We start from the raw sequence: 19,715 nt of genomic DNA, 5'->3' as shown, positions 1-19,715 counted from the left end.
ACACTAAGCAAACATGCCCTAATCTCACTTTCAATCACACACTTGTGGAATACGAAAGAGCCTAGAGGTATCACACAATTGGCTACTTCTTTTTGTGGAAGAGAGAGCCACGGGCTACCTACTAGGATTTCTATTCCTTTGTTGCAAATGATAGATAAAATGATGCAAGTTCAACTATTAACCCTAAAGTGTAAGTATGAACTAGTAACAAGATTGCAAGATTGAGATTAAGTGATGAAAAGCTGTAAACACAAGGATAAAAGGAGAATGCAGATGTGTACCTGGGGTTAAAATCTGAGTGGAAATGTTCGGGATGGGGGCGCGGGCGCCACTGTCCCGATTCTGCACCTGAAACTGTTGTTTTGCAACCTGAAAAGCTGTCAGAAAAATGCTGAAACTGCTGTCTGATAGAAGGACCAGGGCGCCCAGCGCCCCTGTCCCAGGGACCAGGGCGCCCAACGCCCCTGTCCTGGCAGGACCAAGGCGCCCCACGCCCCTGTCCTGGTCTTTTTCTCTGCAATTTGGTGTGAAGTTCAGTTTCCGTCTGCTTCCGTCGGATCTGCAACTTGCGGCGTCGTCCGAATCCCGAAACCTGCACTTATATCTGAAAAGGTATGGTGGGCGGCTATATAGGGTTTTGCCTTAGTCAAACCCCTGCTTTGGTGATTTCCACCTCCACGAATAGCCAAGTTGTATTGTAAAAGTAGTGTGTGTGCAGACCTTGTGTGTGTGCAAGATCCTAAAATGCAAGTAAGCAAACTAGAGCAACCTAGAAAGTAAACCCTAATTGCTTGCAAATGATAATGTAAATGCTCCAAATCAAGATGTAAAGAGATCTAAAGCATGAATACAAGTGATATAATGAGGCTTATGCAAAGACATGAAAACAACATGAAATCATACCCAACCCCAAGGGAGGGGTACAAGCCAATCTTCAGTCGGTGATCCCCTATTGCTCTTCAATGTCTTCAAAGCCCTAAATGGATGAATGAAATTGATGAATGCTTGATGGATGGATGTTGAATGTTGTTGAAGTCTTCAAAGATCTGCTCCTTCGCTGCATAGAAGGCCCTTGAAACCAAAAATCTGGATCCTTTCAAATGAAGAAAGAGAGCTCTTATATATGAAACCCTGGGTCTTAATTTCAACTTTTGGCCGACCTAGAGATTGAATCTCCCGCCAATTTCTTGGGGTTAAGCTTTATTTTATGATTGGATTGCGCTCCTAAAATTTCAGGAAAAATGTCCAGGACCGTGTGCACGCCGGGCGCCATGGTCCCGACAACTTTTCACCAAATTTTTAGGGTCGTTGGATATGATGATTTTAGAGCGAATCCCAAAGTTATAGCTGATTTCGAGATGTTTTGACCCCCGAAATCAAGCCCCCAAGTTCAAAATAGGACCTAATTAGGGTTTTTGATTAAATGATGTATTGGAGGAATAAAATGAAAGGGGCACACTTTAATGAAAAGGGCCCAACCTTATGATATGGGAGATGATAAAATAGAACCCTAGACCTAATTAATTTAATTAATTAAGTGCTAAAGGGGAAATGCAATGCAAAATGAAAAATGCACCAAGGCGGGTGCTAAACTAGGTGTGAAATTGTACCACCCTAGCAAGTGCGTACAATTTACGATGCTACATAAAGAAAAAAGAATATCAAACTAAATTATAAACAAGGAAAGTTTATATTCTAAAGAAGGTCCAATAAATCATCAGAGGAAGATGATAAATGCCCCTTTGAAAGTGAGTGTGAAAATGAAAGATCCCTATTCATGTCGTTGGAGACTTCAAAAGGTAATACAAAAAATGTGAACTCTGAACATGAATATGATGAGGTGGATCTTATGGAAGAGCTATATCGTGACAATAATAAAATCAAAAAACTGAAGAATAAGGTTACAGAGGAAATAAAAGCCAAAGATAAATTATTGCATAATCTTGAAAGAGAAGATAAGTTAATCATTGATTTGAAAATGCATGTAGTAGAAGCAAGGAGGATATAAGTATCGTGATTAACAAATTAAAAATAAAAGAGAAAGACCGTGAGAAGCTAGTTGTATCCTTGAAAAAGGATTTGGAGAAAATAAATAGTCAACTAAAATTGAAGTTTGGAAAAAAACATTAAGATTCTAGATGAGATCATAAGCAATCAAAGATCATCACATATCAAGACTAGTATTGGATTTGATGAAAGTTAGAACTCTAAGGCAACTAAGCAATCCACAAACAAAATTGCAAATGTTTTGGATGTGATTATCTCTGGAAGTACCAAATATGAGTAGAACAAGGTGGAACAATGGAAAAAGGTAAGATGATGGTTTCACTCAAGTTCATAAACAAAAGAGAAGATTTGAAAGACAAATCCCAAGAGCCAGACAAGTGGATAATTTATCATGTTCAATTATTACTTGTTGGTTATTGTTTTAACTATAATCAATTTGTTAATAAGGATGTAGATTGTAGAAGGTTTCCTACAAGGAGGAATAACTTTGTAAGAAAAAAATTATTTGTACCTTTGTTTGATTTCAATGTTGTTTGCTATAAGTGCAACAATTTTGGACATATTGTAAGACATTACATAATTGTTTTTTATGAATCTTCCTAAGTTGGATATAAAGGATAAAATTTAAAATATTAGAAGGATTAAACTAAGAAAGTATGAAAAAGGAAACAAAAGGAATAGAGGCCAAAGAGCACAATGGTTGCATAGACCACACTTCATGCTCAAAAGGAGAAGAATTTTTGGATCATCAACAATAAATGTTTTGGTCACATGAAAAGAGATAAAAATAAGTTTATGAATTTGAAAAAGTTTGATGGTGGAGCTATAACTCTCAAAAGTAATTCAGTTGCGAAAATTATAAAAAAAGGGTACTTTGAGTCTTGATAGTGGAAGACATAAAACTTACGATGTTCTTTATGTGAAAGGTTTAACACATAATCTTCTAATTGTTACTCAGATGTGTGACAAAGGTACAATATTTCATCCAATGCTAGTGGATGTGAAATCATAAAAGATAACACCAATGAGTTGGTTACACGACATGCTCGAAAGATTACCAATATTATGTGGTTGTTTGTTGTTAAACCTCTCCTAGTGATTTGCAATCCTTTTGGTGTACTTTGCATGTCTTATCTTCATCCTGAATGCTGTGTGATTGCCATCATATAGACTTCTCTTAATTACTTTGTTGTTTGTTTTAAGAAATTTTTAAAAATAATTTTTTATTATGTAGGTCTGTTCAAGGCTTCTGGGTTTAGTTTTGAGGGAATGCTCAAATAGATGTGCTGAGTGTATTTGTGCGAGCCTATATGGACAACATCCCTTCGGTTGGTAGAGGGGAGGAAGTTAGAAAAAATGAGTCACCAAAAACCTTTAAAGAAATATTGCAAGTAGGAGAACCTAAAGTTCATTCAGAAAAGGCAGAATTTAATGTGGAAGTTAAAGGAAACAGTTTGCGACCCTTCAAAAGTGGAGGAGGGGCTAATAATAAGCAAGCTGAAGGAGGTAAGGATCCTTGCATTCCTTTGTTTAAGAGATAACCATAATAAAGTTATGATTAATACCCTTAAAAATGAAGAAAATAGGTTAAGGAATACCCCATATTTTAGCCTATCTAGATAGCAATAATCTTCTAGAAAGAGTTTTTTTCAATAACTACCTTAAATACAATGTGGGGGAAAAAACTTGGTATTTATTGTAGAATTGTAAATTGCATCCGTATGTAATTTCTTGCTTATCGAGGCCCTATTTTAGTGTTCCTAGCCTTCCATGCCCAACATGCTTGATCTAACCCTATTTAGCATTTCATTCTGGCTTCCCTTTCTCATTTTGGACCTCAAGTTTCAATTTGAAGCCACATTGGAGGGAGTGCGGTGCCTAGGGCGACTCGTTCCCAGGAGTGGGCCAATCAAGGTCCTTGCTCCCTAGTGTTCAGCTCCAAACTTAAAACACTTAATGGTCAACTTGGTTGAGAGGAAAATGTTTTATCGTGTTAGCGTACTCTCAGTCTTGCACCTTGAAATGCTTTAGAGAGGTATATAAGCTCAAGGTTTTCTCCCTCATTTTAGGTAACAATGAACTAGATTGGGAGTAAGACAACATTATGATACCAATTTCACATCTCAAGTCCTCAAGAGCAAGAGATCAAGCATCGAGGCATTGAAGATTAAAAGTAATTTGTAGATCTATGCATTTGTGATGGCATACATGGTCTTCTTCACCTAAAGTCAACTATGTATTCAAGTCAACATCAACATTTTCATGAGCATTTTGATACCAAGAAGGTTTATGAAGGTATAAGCATTCCATTTTAAATTCTAGCCTCTACTACCTAACAACACACTTTTAGTTCAAGTTCGAATCTATTCAATTTCAAGGTTAATTCCTAAAATCGGGCTTTGACTTAGGAAAATCCCTTTCCATCTATATTTTCTCTCTTTTTTGTGTGCAAGAACAGGTGACTGACCTAAAGAAATAGGTATAGAGCAAGAAGGAGGAGATCTATAGTTTGCAATTTGTCAGAGTTGAAATGGTCGGGAGCGGGCCAAGAAAGGTGCCTTAGTCTCGAGAGTAGGTTGAGCTGGTCACTTTGCTCCCTCCAGTTTTGCCTGAAATTCAAACAACAGGTTAATTATAGTTTGTTCTGCTGGATCTTTTCCTAAGATTGGTTTGCCAGTTCTCTATCTTTCTTTGCATGTTGACAATGGTCATTTCAACCTATTTGGACCTACTTCTTGCATTATTCATTTACAATTTTCATAGTCATATTCCCCCTACAATAAAAGACCATTACATCTACTTTGTGCTTAAACCATCTTGATCCTAATGGATCATTCTCCTTCTAATGTAATCCAGTGGACATGAAATAGATTCCTTGTTGGCATGCATATACTTGTAAATCCTATTTCCCCCACCTCACATTTATAGATACTTTTTTAGAATGATTCACAAAGGATTATTTGTTATTTTTCTTAATAATCATCAGGTGCAAACAAAAGTGTTGGAAAAATATATCTGAATATTGGTAAATCTTTGTTTAAACTGATAACCTAGTTTATAGAGATAACCCAAAAGGAAATCATGTTTTTTCTCTAAACCAAGATGGACAAATGTAAAAAATGTGTCTACACAAATATGAGTCTTCTTGTCATAGTCGATCAAATCCATTTGAAAATACCTTGCAAGTAGAAGAGGTCCACTCAACGTTACCCCACATGAATGCTAAGATATTGGTATCCTTTAATGAGGAGGTCCAAATCCCATAAATTATTGAGTTCTCCATAAATGATAGAAATTATAGATGTGAAGTAGAAGCACTAGGGGGCTCAATTCCTACTTAAAACTTTTCAAATCTAATGGCCATAAAAAAAGGGAGTTCCCTTTAATAACTAATAGTAGGAAAATACATTATTATAACCCTCTTTAAGTTTTTATTTAATGATTTGGATTCTCAAAGATCCTTTGAGTAAGTGACCCAAAACCACTATAAAAATGAAACCCCAAAGGGATATGCTATAGATAATAATTTAAATACCTCTCCTATGAAGACCTCAGAATCAATAAGGGAGGAAGTTGCCTCATACACTTTATCTAAAGAAAATGAGCACCCAAATTAAATTGTGGATGCTTTAATGAATGCAAAATTGGACATAAATGGAGTATATAATGCCCCAGTAGTGATTGAAACATCTTTGGTCATTCCCTATTAGAAGAATGCTCAAGAAATTATATTGGATAAATTGAATAAACAAATTAAAGAAAATAAAAAGAATGAGAATGCACCCTCTGACCTATCAAATACTTCAAACTCAATTGATTTTGAAGGGATGCCCTTTGACTACAAATTAAAAAATGAGAATATTTTCATTAGCTATCTCAACCCTCCCTTTAAATATTTAGAAATTGATCCCAAGATTGAAGGGTTTGAGGGTATTACAGAAGAAGAGAAGAGGAAGAGGAAGAATGCGAGTAGAACCAATAGTTCTCGAAACCTAGGAAAAAAGGGCAAAGGGGAAAATATCTGTAATTGATTTAATAGATTATATAAGAACTTGAAAGGAACCCAACCTTCACATAATAAATGATGATGAGCTGTATTAGTTAGAATGTTCGAGGATTATAATCACTTGATAGAAAATATATCTTGAGATCACTTTGCAACCAAATTAAATAATTAGATTTATTTTTAATTCAAGAAGTTAAATTTGTTGGTTTTCAATTGGATAATAATTTAAGATTTGTGTGGAAAAAGTCTATGACATTCCATAGCAATAATGACAAGGGAAAAGGGAGCATTTCTATTCTCTTTAGCCATAAATGGGGCAACAACATTGTAAAGTATGGTCATTCACCTCGTAGCAGATGTCTATAAGTAGTATTTGAAAAAAACGCACTCAATTTATAGTAAGTCATGCCTATACATCCAATGATTATAAAAAAGAATAGATCTCTAGAAATGGATGGAATCTTTCCTCCCTAAAGTCCCTTGGATCAGTGGAAGGGATTTCAAAATGATAGAAAATGAAGAAGCTAAGAATGGAGGCAACTCTTGGATGTGGGAGGGTAATGAACAATTTTTTCAAACTAGGTTGAAATTGATGCTAAGACTATTTGATCCTCTAGATGGAAAGTAAAAGGAAGGCAAAGGTATATGGTAGACATGGTGTAAAAACCAAGATGTTGGTAAAAGGGTCTATTGTAGACTAGATAGATTTTATGCTTAAAATGATTCCTTATGTTTCAATAATGATGGTAATACCAACCATGTGCAAATTGATCCGAGAGCACCCTTTGACCACTACCTTATTAAGGTTAAAATTATCTTTAAATCCACTAGCCATGCCAATAATAGAGGAAAAAAATATAAACTTAACATTAAAATTCTTAAATAATTGGACTGCTTGTATGACATATGTACATTAATAAACATTACTAAATATTTGTGTCAAAGACCCCTCCTAGGGAATATTGGAATGGATTGACAAATAACTTCAAAATATTTCTAAAAATAGTAAAAAATTGTCCATTGACAAAATGAAAATAGAGTGCTCACTGCAAGAAGATTTGTTGAGAACTAAATCTGAGTTACAACTTGACCCTAAAAATGAGGAGTTGATTCAAAATCTTAAAACCACTTAACATAAATTGAGGAAGTTTCAAACTAGGAGAGCCCAAGGGGAAAGAATTAGAGTCAAAGCCAATTGGGTTAAGGGTGGAGATAAAGGCACCAAATAAGTTTTTAATCTATTGAGATTCAAGAATTTTATGGAATCTATAGGGCCTATCCTGTTTGAGGAGCAATGATGCCATGATAATTAAGGTATTAAGAAAATCTTCTTGAATTTTTACAAACTACTCTTCTCTATTGAAGATAATACCATGGAGTACCTCCATGTACACAATATATGCATGGATATAATCCCCACAAAAGCAAGTGAAGATATGGCCAAGGAAATGGATAAGGAAATATCCAAAGAAGAAATTTCCAGAGCCATACCATCCTTCCACAATGGTGAATCCCCTAGTGCATATGGTATCCTAATTGAGTTTTACGAAGCTAATATTAAGTGGGTAGTAGATGACTTACTTGCGCTATATAAATAAGCTATTGAAATGGGTTCTCTAGGAAGAAAATTCAACCAAGGTACTATTAAGTTTCTCCCAAAAGATGGGAACAAAATTAACATTAAAAACCAGAGGCCCATTACCAATTTAAATGTACCCTACATGATCTTTGCAAATATGCTATCCTTGAGGCTAACTAATATACTCCTAGTGATTGTTAACAAAAAATAAACTAGCTTCGTAAAAGGAAGATACATCTTAGAAATTTTTTTAACCAGTTGGGAAACATTGGAATGGGCTAGGAGGAATTCATAGGAAGTTGGTGCTTTGTTGTTAAATTTTGAAAAGTCTTATGATCGTGTAGAGTGGTCCTTTGTTCATACCATCCTTAAGGCAATGGAATTTCCTGAAAGTTTCTATAGTATGGCCAGGCTATTATTTAAGGATACAAATGCTCAAATTGAAAGTGATGATGATTAAACTGATCTAGTCCCTCTTGGTAGATCAATAAGACAAGGATGTCCATTGGCTCCTGCACTCTTTGTTATTTCTTCTAAAGCACTCTACTATGCTCTGAGATCAAATTTATTGGCCCTAAAATCCATGGTATAAAATTTATAAATATCTCCCCCTTGCTTAATATGAATTTTTACAATGACACTGCTTTGTTTCCTACCTTAACCAATGAAAACATGGATAATATTGGAAGGAGATTAAATTTTTTCTATCATACCCCAGGATCCAAAATCTTGGAATACAAGTCCATTTTGTTGATTTGGTTTGAAAATTCTCTTGACTAGTTTGGGAAGTTTGGGTGGTAATGGGGTGGTCCTAGGAAAGTGGTGAAAAATCTAGGTATCTCATTCTTAGCGAGCCCCCTCTTTGCTTGATATGTAGAACTAGATGTTATCTAAAATTGAAAGGAAATTAAAAATCTACATAGGAATTATTTATCCTTGGTTGGAAAAGTTCAAGTGTGTCAAAAGATTCTAGCTTCTTATTCTATCGATATGCTTTTGTTTGGTTATTTTCTAGCTATCAGGTTAACAAGGTTAAAAAAATCATAAGGTAATAATAATGGCTTGATAATAGAGGGAGTAACAAAAACCATTTTGTGAAATGGGAACAATGTTGCCTTACTAAAGAGCTTGGGGGCCTAGGATAGAAGGATCTGAGATTCCAGTGCGTTGCATTGGCCTCCAAATGGATGTTGGTATTTTGGTATGGTTTTGTCATTGATGTCAACACCTACTTTGGAGATCCAACAACATTCACCGGCAAGCAAGTAAACTGTGCAACAGTTACTGGTATGTGGTTCACCGACAGGATATATTGTTCACCGGTACCTGGAATGATATGGAAGACACTTGGTAATGTCGAAGACATCGTGTGGACACTTTGTTTTGAAGAATTAATCATTGGTATATTCATATTTGCATATTTGCTTTTACCAGCAAATAGGTCCAAGTTATCTAGGGTTACACCATCAGGTTTATCTTTTCCAGATCAGCATGGCACGCTATGGAGATGATTTATTATTGTTGTAAATGCATTAAGCCAACATGTTCAATCGGTTATTGCATCGGATATTATATTGTTTGTAAACTGTTTTATTGTAATATCTTGTAGAGCCGACCTACTAAAATTGGTCTTAGGGTATGGTATAAATGTAAGATCTTATTTGTAAGATCAAGTGTGAAATGCGAAAAAGAATTAAGTGAAGGTATATGCGAGATCAAGCAGGGATATATACGAAGACATCATTTGAAGGTAAAGTTAGGTTTTTGTAGAAGCATATCAACATTACACCGGTACTGAATCCAGCATATGAAGATGCTATTTTGTGCAGTACATTCTTATTGGATTTAACCATCCAACTGTAGTCAGTGTGACTCCCATTTTTGTGATTGAGCAGTGAGCTCTAGGCTGTTGGCCTTTCTGCATGTGCAGACCCCATTTATGTACACTTACTAACTGCAGTAGTATCATCTGATTGTGGGTAAGGTTTCCCACTGTGGTTTTTCCCCTTACAGGGTTTCCATATACAAATATTGGTGTCATGTGTTATGGATGACTTTATGTTTATGTTACATGCATTAATCCTTACCGGTATAACAATTTACTGTTAACACTGTCTACCGGCATACTTAACTGGTTTACCGGTATTAAGCATTAAGTTGGTTAATAAGTTTTGGTTTGAATTTATTAGACAACTGATTCACCCCCCCCCCCCCTCTCAGTTGTCTCCGGGACCTAACAATGGATAGTCAAACCTGTGGAGGGCAATGAGCCCTAGAAAGTTCTTATTAAAAATAATATTCACGATGTAGTACCTAAAAATGCAAAGCAATGCATTTTTTTTATCAACATGATTATCTATTTGGCATTTTTCATATTGTCCCTTTAGTATCTCCTATTTTTGTTAGTATCTGGAAGGCTTGGAATAATTGCAAGCATCTAATTTAGGGACGTGAGTCAATTAATAAGGATTAATAAAATATATGGATTCAAATCAATGTGGTGGAATTTAGTTCATAACAATAAGCTTTTTACACTGTTGCAAAGGTGCTAAGCCAAGAATTTGAACACTAAGGGTTTGTCTTCATTTAATGATTAATTCATTTATAGTAAACTTAAAACATGGTTACCTTTGCAAACATATTTTAACTTGACATACTCTAATAAGAGAACCTATTATGTCATTGTAAAAAAGAGAGAAAAATTAAAGCATTTAGTAAGGAATAAGAACAATATTGATTGTCATTAGAAGTTTATATGGAATGATGCCTGCCCCCCCCCCCCCCCGCCTTCTTGAAAACCAATGTGCATATTTTGTATAAAATATTTTCTTAAAAAATAAAGCATTTTTTATCATGTAGACAAAGTATGGAACCTAAACCTTGAAAAATAATGAATGGTCCAATATTTTCAAAGTTTGTTGGCCTAGCAAGATTGAGCCTAAAAAACGATGTTTTAGGTGGTTGCTACTCCTTAAAAAACTAGTTATTGGTCCTTCTCTTGTTGTCTATCTCTTATGTGATTGCATTGAGGATATTGTACATTTTCTTCCCCCATTTGGTCTTTGTTTATGGCCAATATAGTTGGGTGGGATATTAGGAACAATGTTTCTTGGTTTGAAGTTTTATGTGGATATGTTAGAGGTCCAAACAAAGGTCTTAACCGCTTTTGGCTCTCTCTTTTTACTAAAATCTTATGTTATTTATGGAAAAATAGAAACAAGCATGTATACCAAGGCAAGGAAAGGTTCCTTACTAAGTCTAAAATTAGACTCAAATTTCTAATGATTGTTGAATATGTTACCTTGACTTTGAAGATGCTAGTGGATAGGTTAATCAAAATAATTGATGAAGACTCCTCACTAGAGTACAAATAAGACATTCAATAGATAGATTTTTAGCCTCAAAATTTAAGAAAGGTGGAAAAAAAGTTTTAGAATAGGTGCATTTACTTCTAGAATAAGTAATGCAAAATATCACCAGTATCAACTCCAAAAGGATGTTGATGTCAAGGATTTATAGTTTACACACCAGAACTTTGATCATAGTAACTGGGATTAAATCTCTCCCTTACATGGGATTGTATCAAGTGTTTACTCATTTCAACTCAACGATAACATAATGAAGAAAAAAAGGGAAAGGTAAAAAGAAACAAGTGGATGAAGAAAATAATGAAAATGAGTAGGAAAATTGGTATGATGATGACAAAGACAATGTCAATGACAATGCTTGATGAATAATTTAATTGATAATATAGAACACATATATACAATATTGAACTATCTTGATTTGTTTTGGTTTGTAAACAATGTATAGCTTAGTTGGGGTTTAGTTGATGTGACCACCCCAATCACTTAAGTGTAACCAGACTATTTATATTTTGGTAATTGAACATTAATTTTTTTTAAAAATTGATGGTGGAGATGTAACTCTCAACAATAATTTAGTTGCAAAGGTTACCAAAAAGAGTACCTTGAATCTTGATGGTGGAATAACTAAAACTTATGATGTTCTTTATGTGGAAGGTTTGAAACATAATATTCTTCATGCGAGTTAGATGTGTGAGAAGGGTTACAATCTTTCATTCAATGCTAGTGTATTAGAAAATCTACCACTAGTGAGTTGGTTGCATAAGAAAGCAAGATAGAGAGTGATGTGTATAATATTGGTGAAGTCAACAGAAAGAACTGTTTTTCAATATAGAGAGAAGAAATTTGGTTAGGATATAGAAGGATGGGTCACATCAAGTTTGATGATCTTTTGAAGATAAGCTTAATTGGAGCAATAAGAGACATGCTTAAGATCACAAACCCTTCTTATACTAGTTACAAACCATGTCATGAAGGAAAGAAGACAAGAGTCAAGTTTCCAACCAAGGACTATTCAACTACAAGACAATTGTATTTGGCTCATACAAATCTATGTGGACCAATGAGGACAAATAGTGTACAAGGTACTAGTATTTTATGATGCTTAGTGATGATTTTTCCAGAATGACTTGGATTAGCTTTTTAAAAGAAAAATCATAAGATTTTGAGAAGTTCAAAATATTCAAAGCCATGGTAGAGAATGAAATTGCAAAGACTAATAGATGTTTAAGATATAATAGAGGTAGTGAGTTTACTTCGAATAAATTTGAAGAGTATTTTGAGGAGCATGGAATTTAGAGATAATACTCTACCCCTAGGAATCATCAACAAATTTTGAGCCAAGCTAAGCTACCTAAATCATATCGGAGAGAAGTTGTTCAAACTATAGCCTATATTTTAAAAACAACAGAAATTGGAACATAAACAACTAAGACACTATATGAACTATGGAAAGAAAGACTAACATCAATAAGTCATTTCAAGATATTTGGAAGCAATGCTATATAAAAAGGATGAAGACAACTTGGGCAAGTTTGAATCAAGATTTGATGAAGGTATATTTCTTGGTTATTCTACAAGAAGCAAGGTATATAGATCTTATAACAAAGTGTTGTGGAGGATTGTTGAAAGTGCTAATGTGAGTATTAATGAGACAATACACTCTAATGAAGCTTCCGATGAAGATGATAGTGATGGATCATTTCACAGTAGTAATCAGTCCATTGAAATTGAATTTGAGAATACTGTTGCAAAGACTCCAACTAAGTATGTTAAACAAAATATGATATATAGTTTTGTCCTTTCATAATCCCACCTCATCTTTTATGTACCTTTACTTGTAGATTTTGTAATTTGTTTTCTTTAGCATGAGGCTCCTTTCTTAATATTTTATCCCATTATTATTAGAATAACACATTACTCTTCCATTGATACTTAGTAGCTGATATTCCTATTGTAAGTTTTGTAAATAAGTAAATTTCTCATTTTTAGTATTAAAAACATTTAACAAGACATAATATATATTAAATTCCAAGAAAAAATCTCAATGGAGTTGTTTATCCCATTGAAAATATTATATGATATAAAATATATCCTCATGCAAAATATTTTTTTCTTCTAAATCACCTATAGAAGAATATTTAAAATTAAGAATACCTCATAACATTTAGAAAAACTCACTATTTATTAATTTCCAAAAAGCATAAACAATGTTGCTCTTCCTATAACAAACAATATCCAATACAAAATGTATCCTCATTCCAATCATTATTTTGTATTAAATGAACATCCATATCTAAGAATCTTTTTAATTAAGAATACATCATAACATGTAGTTCATATAAACCCAATATTAATCATTATATGGGAAAAGAAACTCTAGATTGGATTCCAAAGCAATCATAACTTGAGGAAGAAGACAAATTTCCATATCTAGACTACCTTCACCTTCACATCTTGGATAAGAAGTCACTTTTTCATCAAACTTATTTGACAATCCATTTCTCACACCAATTGGTCTTCCCCATCCAAAATCATTATTGTATATGGGAAATTTGGGTGAACTAGAAATTACCACAAATTTATTTGGAGGTAAATTGCTCAAGTCAATGAGAGAGGGGGGCTTATCTAATTCAACTCGAATGTTTGAATCTTGGTGGCTTGATATGATTCCATTCAACCACCTTGTTATACAAGCTATGTCATTCCCCAAAAGTTCTTTTGTTGTAACACTAGTGCTCACAACTTGGATGGCATTACCAAAATATGAGTAAGGTAATGGAGGAACTATTCTAGGTCGACAATTAATTGGTAATTTGAATATGGCTAACTCGGTGGGAGAGAGTCCAAGAGCAAGTGTGATTTCCATACATGTGCACAAAGTGCTTGGAAGGAGGAAATAAATGTATCTTTAGGGGATCCTACATTTGCGTGTTCCTTCAATTTAGAGATGGTTTCTCTTGTAAAGTGAAAGATTGTTTGTGCAGATTAACAAAAAACTTCAATGTTTGAAGTTGTCTTGTTCAATACTACGCTACTTCTAACAACAAACAAAACCACCACCCCAACAAAAACCTTCATTTAGCATTTCCTGATTCTTGGGAAGAGGTGACATCCATTGGAATTGGAAAAGAAGATTGGTAGCCGCGAGGGTCAATTGGAGCATGTTCAAAAATTTTCCCAACAACATTGAATTTTGCCACTACAATTGAAACCAATGGCTCACCAATTTGATGTGCATACTATTGAACCCATTGGATAAAGGTTTGAGGAGAAGCATATTCCAATCTATAAATAAAATAAAGGAAGATTGATCTTGGCACTGAATCATACACGAAGTAGTCTCTGTTTAAAAAACCTCCCCACCACACCTCCCCTGAAAACAGGTCATAGTTATCCAACTGAGTGTTCAATTCTTCCCATGTAAATAGAGATGGATGTACAAAAGCCTCCATTATCATCTTTGTGTAGTCCTATGACTGGGTGAGATCCATCATCATAGAAGCCATCCTTGAAGCAACCAAGTTTGGAGTAGCCATCGGATTAGCCGCTATCCATTCTTCACCAAGAGTAGTCCTCACCGCCCACTCAATATTTGCACACGGTATTGCCAATGTATCAGTTAATCTCAGAGGATGAGCGATAGCATTATGCCTCAAACCATGATGACCTCCCACCAAGTAAATTCGAAGAGCCATAACCGCCAAATGAGATATGCTGAAAAACTAGACTTTGCCAAATGAGAACCAGATCTGAAATTCTGAGGAATCATGCTAAGAATGACCAGTATATAGAATACTGATGAGGAAGTGATGCAATGTATTTTCTCGTGTAAAACATCACGACTATATTCATTCCTTGTCCTTAAACCTCCATGTTAGTCCTCTACAAGGGCCTTAAACAGATCACATTTATTCCATGAAATGATGTGCAAACTATCAAATGTGTGGGTACCCGGATATGTTGACATTTTTTTATATAAAAATTTAATCTTGTCTAATTGCTAAATATATCTAATGGTAATATACAAGGATGGAATTAAATGGTAAAATTTAGAATAGACAGAAATTTAGCTTCTCAATAAAATTCTAATTCTACATTGTGCAAGTCAGATTATAATAAATCAAAGAAGTTTAATTTTAAAAATATATAATTGAAAATATGAAACTGTTGGCAAGAGACACTGCTCTGGTGAAGATCGATGCATAAGAGATGCTTAGGAGTTGTCATTGATGGCAACCCAATTCAGAAACATCATCCGATGTACATAGGTTTTATTTACCGAAAGTCATATTATTCATAAGGCATAAGTCTGGAAGGTGGAACACAGTAACTGGTAGAGCATGAGATTATTGTGCACATCTTGATTTTGGTGGTGTAATTTTGGTTGCGGTGATTAAGGCAAATGATTCGAGGTTTGAGGTAGCTTATTTCGTGATCCCAGTATCCAGTGTTGATTCATGAGTGAGATCAAAGGTTCGATATCCAATAATTCAGTTAGAACAAAGATTCCTGTGTAATGTGTGTTGCGGAATTGTGGGGTTGATTTCAATGATTAGTTTCGTGTTCACAGTGATGGAGCCGATTTGTATGAAGTTTTTTTTATCATTATGTTTGGGTCCGCATATGGATTTGTGGACGAATTGAGCCGACTTAAGGTTACACATTTCATGTTGCGTGTTATGTGGTTTTTGGAAGCCGACATGGTAAATGATTCATTTTGTTGATGCGGATATATAAGACTGAATCATTTGAGCATTTTGAGATATGAAAAAAGTGTGTGAGGTCTATATGTGCGAATTTGCAAAGGTTGGTGAACGTTATTGAAGATTTTGGTGCTCTGGTGTAAAACAGTGCAAGAAAACGGAGCATAGAGACAAAACAGTTGTAGAGGTTAATCTGAGCCTAACCGGAACTACTTTTTGGCATATATAGATGCTATACTTCAATTCATTCATCATTGTAATCATTTGTAATCTCTTGTAAGTTAGTCATCCTTCCTCCGGGTTGTAGCCCTTTTGTATTTAAGTAGTGAGCTCTAGGCAGTGTGCTTGAATGCAAGTGCATTCCCCTTATGTAATATTATCATACTTCTGGCCATAGTATAATAATATTGTGGGTTCAAATCCCAACACGATTTTTCCCTTTCCGGGTTTCCACGTAAAAATCTTGGTGTTATGGTTGTGTGGTTGATTGCTTTATGTTTTTGCACTTTGCTTTCATTCCTATGCATCTAGTGGTTCAAGAATCAGCTTAATAAGTTTGTAAATTGTAAAACTCTAATTCAACGCCCGCCCACCACCCCCCCCCCCCCCCCACTCTCAGTGTTCATTGTTTCCAATAGAAACAACAAAATAAAATTTTATATTCTAATTTTAATGGAAAACAATTGCTCGGGATAATGAGAAAATATAGCATTGCTCAATTCATGAACCACAGAATTGGTAATTTAATATTAGAATATATGACTTAAAAAATGTGAAATATTATATAAATGTTCATGATTTATGAATGTGTAAAGATGACCTATATGTTATTAGTCATAGGTTTGAAAGTTATTAGCATGAGAATATTTATATATAAATAGAAGTGTAGGAGTAAGAGAGATTGACTCAAATTGCTCTTATCTAGTTCACCATTCATTTTTTTTTTTAATTTCATATCACATTTCTTAATTACAACAAAATATTTCTTAATTATTATTGTTTTATAGATATATTTTTTTCATGTTTTTTTGCCTCTTTAAATAGGTCGTATATTTTTTTCATGGTTTTTAGCCATTATACTTCATCTATTGATTTTGATTTGGTAGGTTTTAGAGTTATTGAAAATAACACTACTGATAAAAAAACCGTTTATGGAAACCCTCCTAATGTGATTCTTCTCATTCAATATTATTAATGCATGTAAATGTTAGAACAATTTATATCAATAAGCTATTTTTCGAAAGGATCCTTTCAAAAAACATGTTAAAAAATTAGCTAAACTCTGTAATACCCTAAAAATGGTCATCTAAACCATGAGCCCCTAATCTCGACAACGTCACCAAGGTCCTAACCAAAGGCAGTTAAATAAATCTTGAGCACACAATTAATTCCTAAAATCATCAAATGTCACATGGCAAATCAATCACTCAATATTAATTAAATATTTATTTAATTAATTAATCATTCCAAGTAAATCATTTTAAACAATTATCTTATTTATTTTATTAAATATCCTAGCATATTTAATTGAATAAATCAAATTGCCAAAAATCTTCAAAAAAGGAAACAAATCAAGAAAGAGGAATTGGAAATTATGAGCACAAATCTTCAAAAATGGAAATAAATCAAAAAAGGAATTAATTGACCAAAAAAGAATTAAAAATTTGAGAAAAGAAATCAATTGGAGATAATATTGAAAAGCAAATTAAAAATTGATGAATAATCTCAAAGAAAAGAATTAAAATTGAATGAAATAGAGAATAAATCAGTTTTTCTGATTTAATCTTAATTTTAGTTCAATTTCTTTTAAAACTGAGAAAAGCATCCAATCACATCAATTCACCTGGATTGTACTTCCTCTTGAAAAATCTTGACAGCTCATCATCATTTGATCTTAGCTGTTGGTTTCTTTCTGAATTTTCTATAAATTCAGGCTCATCTCTCATTCAAAGGAGAGGCTGAAGAATACATCGTTATTATACTGTTTTTGCTCTAGGCTCATTGCATATTAATTATTTCACATTGATTAAATCATTTAGTTTAATATTGCATCCACCTAGCATTCATCATGTTCAATAGATAAAATCCTTCGTCTTGATGTTGTCTAGTCACTGGTATTGCTTATAATTTGAGAGCAATCTTATACTCGCATCTTTTAGAAGACAATGGGTCGATTTGTTATGGTTTATTATTCATTGATTATATCTGATTAACCATGCATGCAATGACTTGATTGAAGTGTTGTGCTTACAGATACAGGTTCACTTTTCACACACACATTTCTGGCACCCACCGTGGGGCTCGAACCCACGACTACAAGATTTCTAATGTTTCTTGAAAAAAATTAATTTTTGGTTTTTATAACTAATAAACATGTGTTAAATTTGCAAATAAAAATCTTTCTTTTTTATTGTTCTTCTATGACAGTAAAAAATGGTCTCGATTTGGAGAGAATAACTTTGTATTGAACCGTTGGATCTCAACCAATTTTTGATATTTTGTTTAAAATCAAGTTTTCTACAGGTTCACCAAAGGGATTTTCCTCAAGATTTTGGGTTTGAACGTTATTATTGACAGAGTGCAGGACTGTCATTTTACTTATTCTTCTGTGACAGTCAAAAATGGTCTCGGTTCGAAGGGCATAACTTTTTATTGAACCGTTGGGTCTAACCCAAATTTTAATATGTTTTGTAAAACCAAGATTTCCACATTTCCACTGAAGCGATTGTCCAAATTATCTCGGGTTAAAAAGTTATAAACGACAGAGTGCAGTACTATCAAAACTATCATAACTAGGATAGTCATATAAAATGGAAATTCTTGTTAGATTAGTTTAAGTTATAGTTTGCATGCTAGAATTTTCTTTTGATAATTATTTTTTATGTTATTTTGGAAACTAATTTTGGGATTTTAATGTTTTCAGGACGCTTGTCAAAGGATCTATCAATCAAACATACGCCTGCCAAAGAATCAAGAAGAAAATGACTGTTGACATATTGGTTTTGCAGGTTGCCTAAGGAGAATCGACTAAACATTGTGTATTCATTTAGTATTTTCTTAGGCACTTAAATTGGTATCTGTTTAAAGAACAAATCTGTCTTTCTTGTTTTCAGAAAAATCTAAGAGGTAGGAGAGTATGCTCTTGTCTTTTATAGACAATCAGAAATCTAGACCCTCGAAGCTTTTTTCTAAGTTTTGAGATTTGTGTACCTTTAGCGGGCCTGTCACAGTGGGAAAAAGTAATCACCCTGTGAGAACGACCCAAGTGAGTACAACTGGACCTGGGCATTCCAACTCACTATAATAAATAGGCCTCTGGTGATTAAAGTCTCAGAGGATGGGATTATTTGAGTTTTCTCTTTGAGATCTCTCATATCAAGCATTTTGTAGGGCCTCGTGGTCTCAATCACGTTTACGTGACTACATCTTGTTTCGGTACCTTGTTGGGCTATAGGCCTCAATCATGCTTGCATGACTTCAAGGGGTAATTTCAAACGAAATTCTTGACTAAGAACTATAAGATAGAAGCTACCCGATTCACCTCCGAAAGGTTGATAATCTTTGTGCAAGAGAGATAGTAACTCTCCCAAGACACTTGCCATATCGTGCCCCCATTAGCATTTGGAGTTGGCTAATACGGTGTTGAGAATCCATTGCGTGACACTCAGCGGCCGTATTTTGATTAGCTATTGGGTGTGTACCTAAGTCAACAAGCAAAGGTTTTCTTCTCTAAGCCAACTTCCATAGGGTTAGCGTGTTGTGATTGAATTATTATATATCTTGCGTGTTTTCTATGTTTTCATCCCTAAAACTAAAACTGAAATACTAAAACAGGAGAAAACAAATGAAACAATATCAAACAATTCAGTGATAAACTCTATCCGTGTCCAAAGTGGTCTTTGTCAGTCATCGAAACATCAATCCTTATCAAAAAATGGTAGTCGTCAATCATTGAAACTTTGTCTGTCAGAATCTCATCTCTGTCCAATCCTTTGTCATACGAATTCTTGATCTTGTCAGTCAAAATAGTCAAAATTGTCTAAAATAGTCTA

At 34.1% G+C, this 19,715-nt stretch overlaps 1 pseudogene; it reads right to left on the bottom strand.

The window, feature by feature from the left end:
* Positions 1-13,246: 13,246 nt before the first annotated feature.
* LOC131857884 (BAHD acyltransferase DCR-like) lies at positions 13,247-13,945 on the bottom strand (annotated as a pseudogene).
* Between the last annotated feature and the right edge of the window lie 5,770 nt (positions 13,946-19,715).

The sequence above is a fragment of the Cryptomeria japonica genome, chromosome 8 (assembly GCF_030272615.1).
Source record: "Cryptomeria japonica chromosome 8, Sugi_1.0, whole genome shotgun sequence".
NCBI classification, from domain to species: Eukaryota; Viridiplantae; Streptophyta; class Pinopsida; order Cupressales; family Cupressaceae; genus Cryptomeria; species Cryptomeria japonica.
This window is presented reverse-complemented; position numbering and strand designations above follow the sequence as displayed.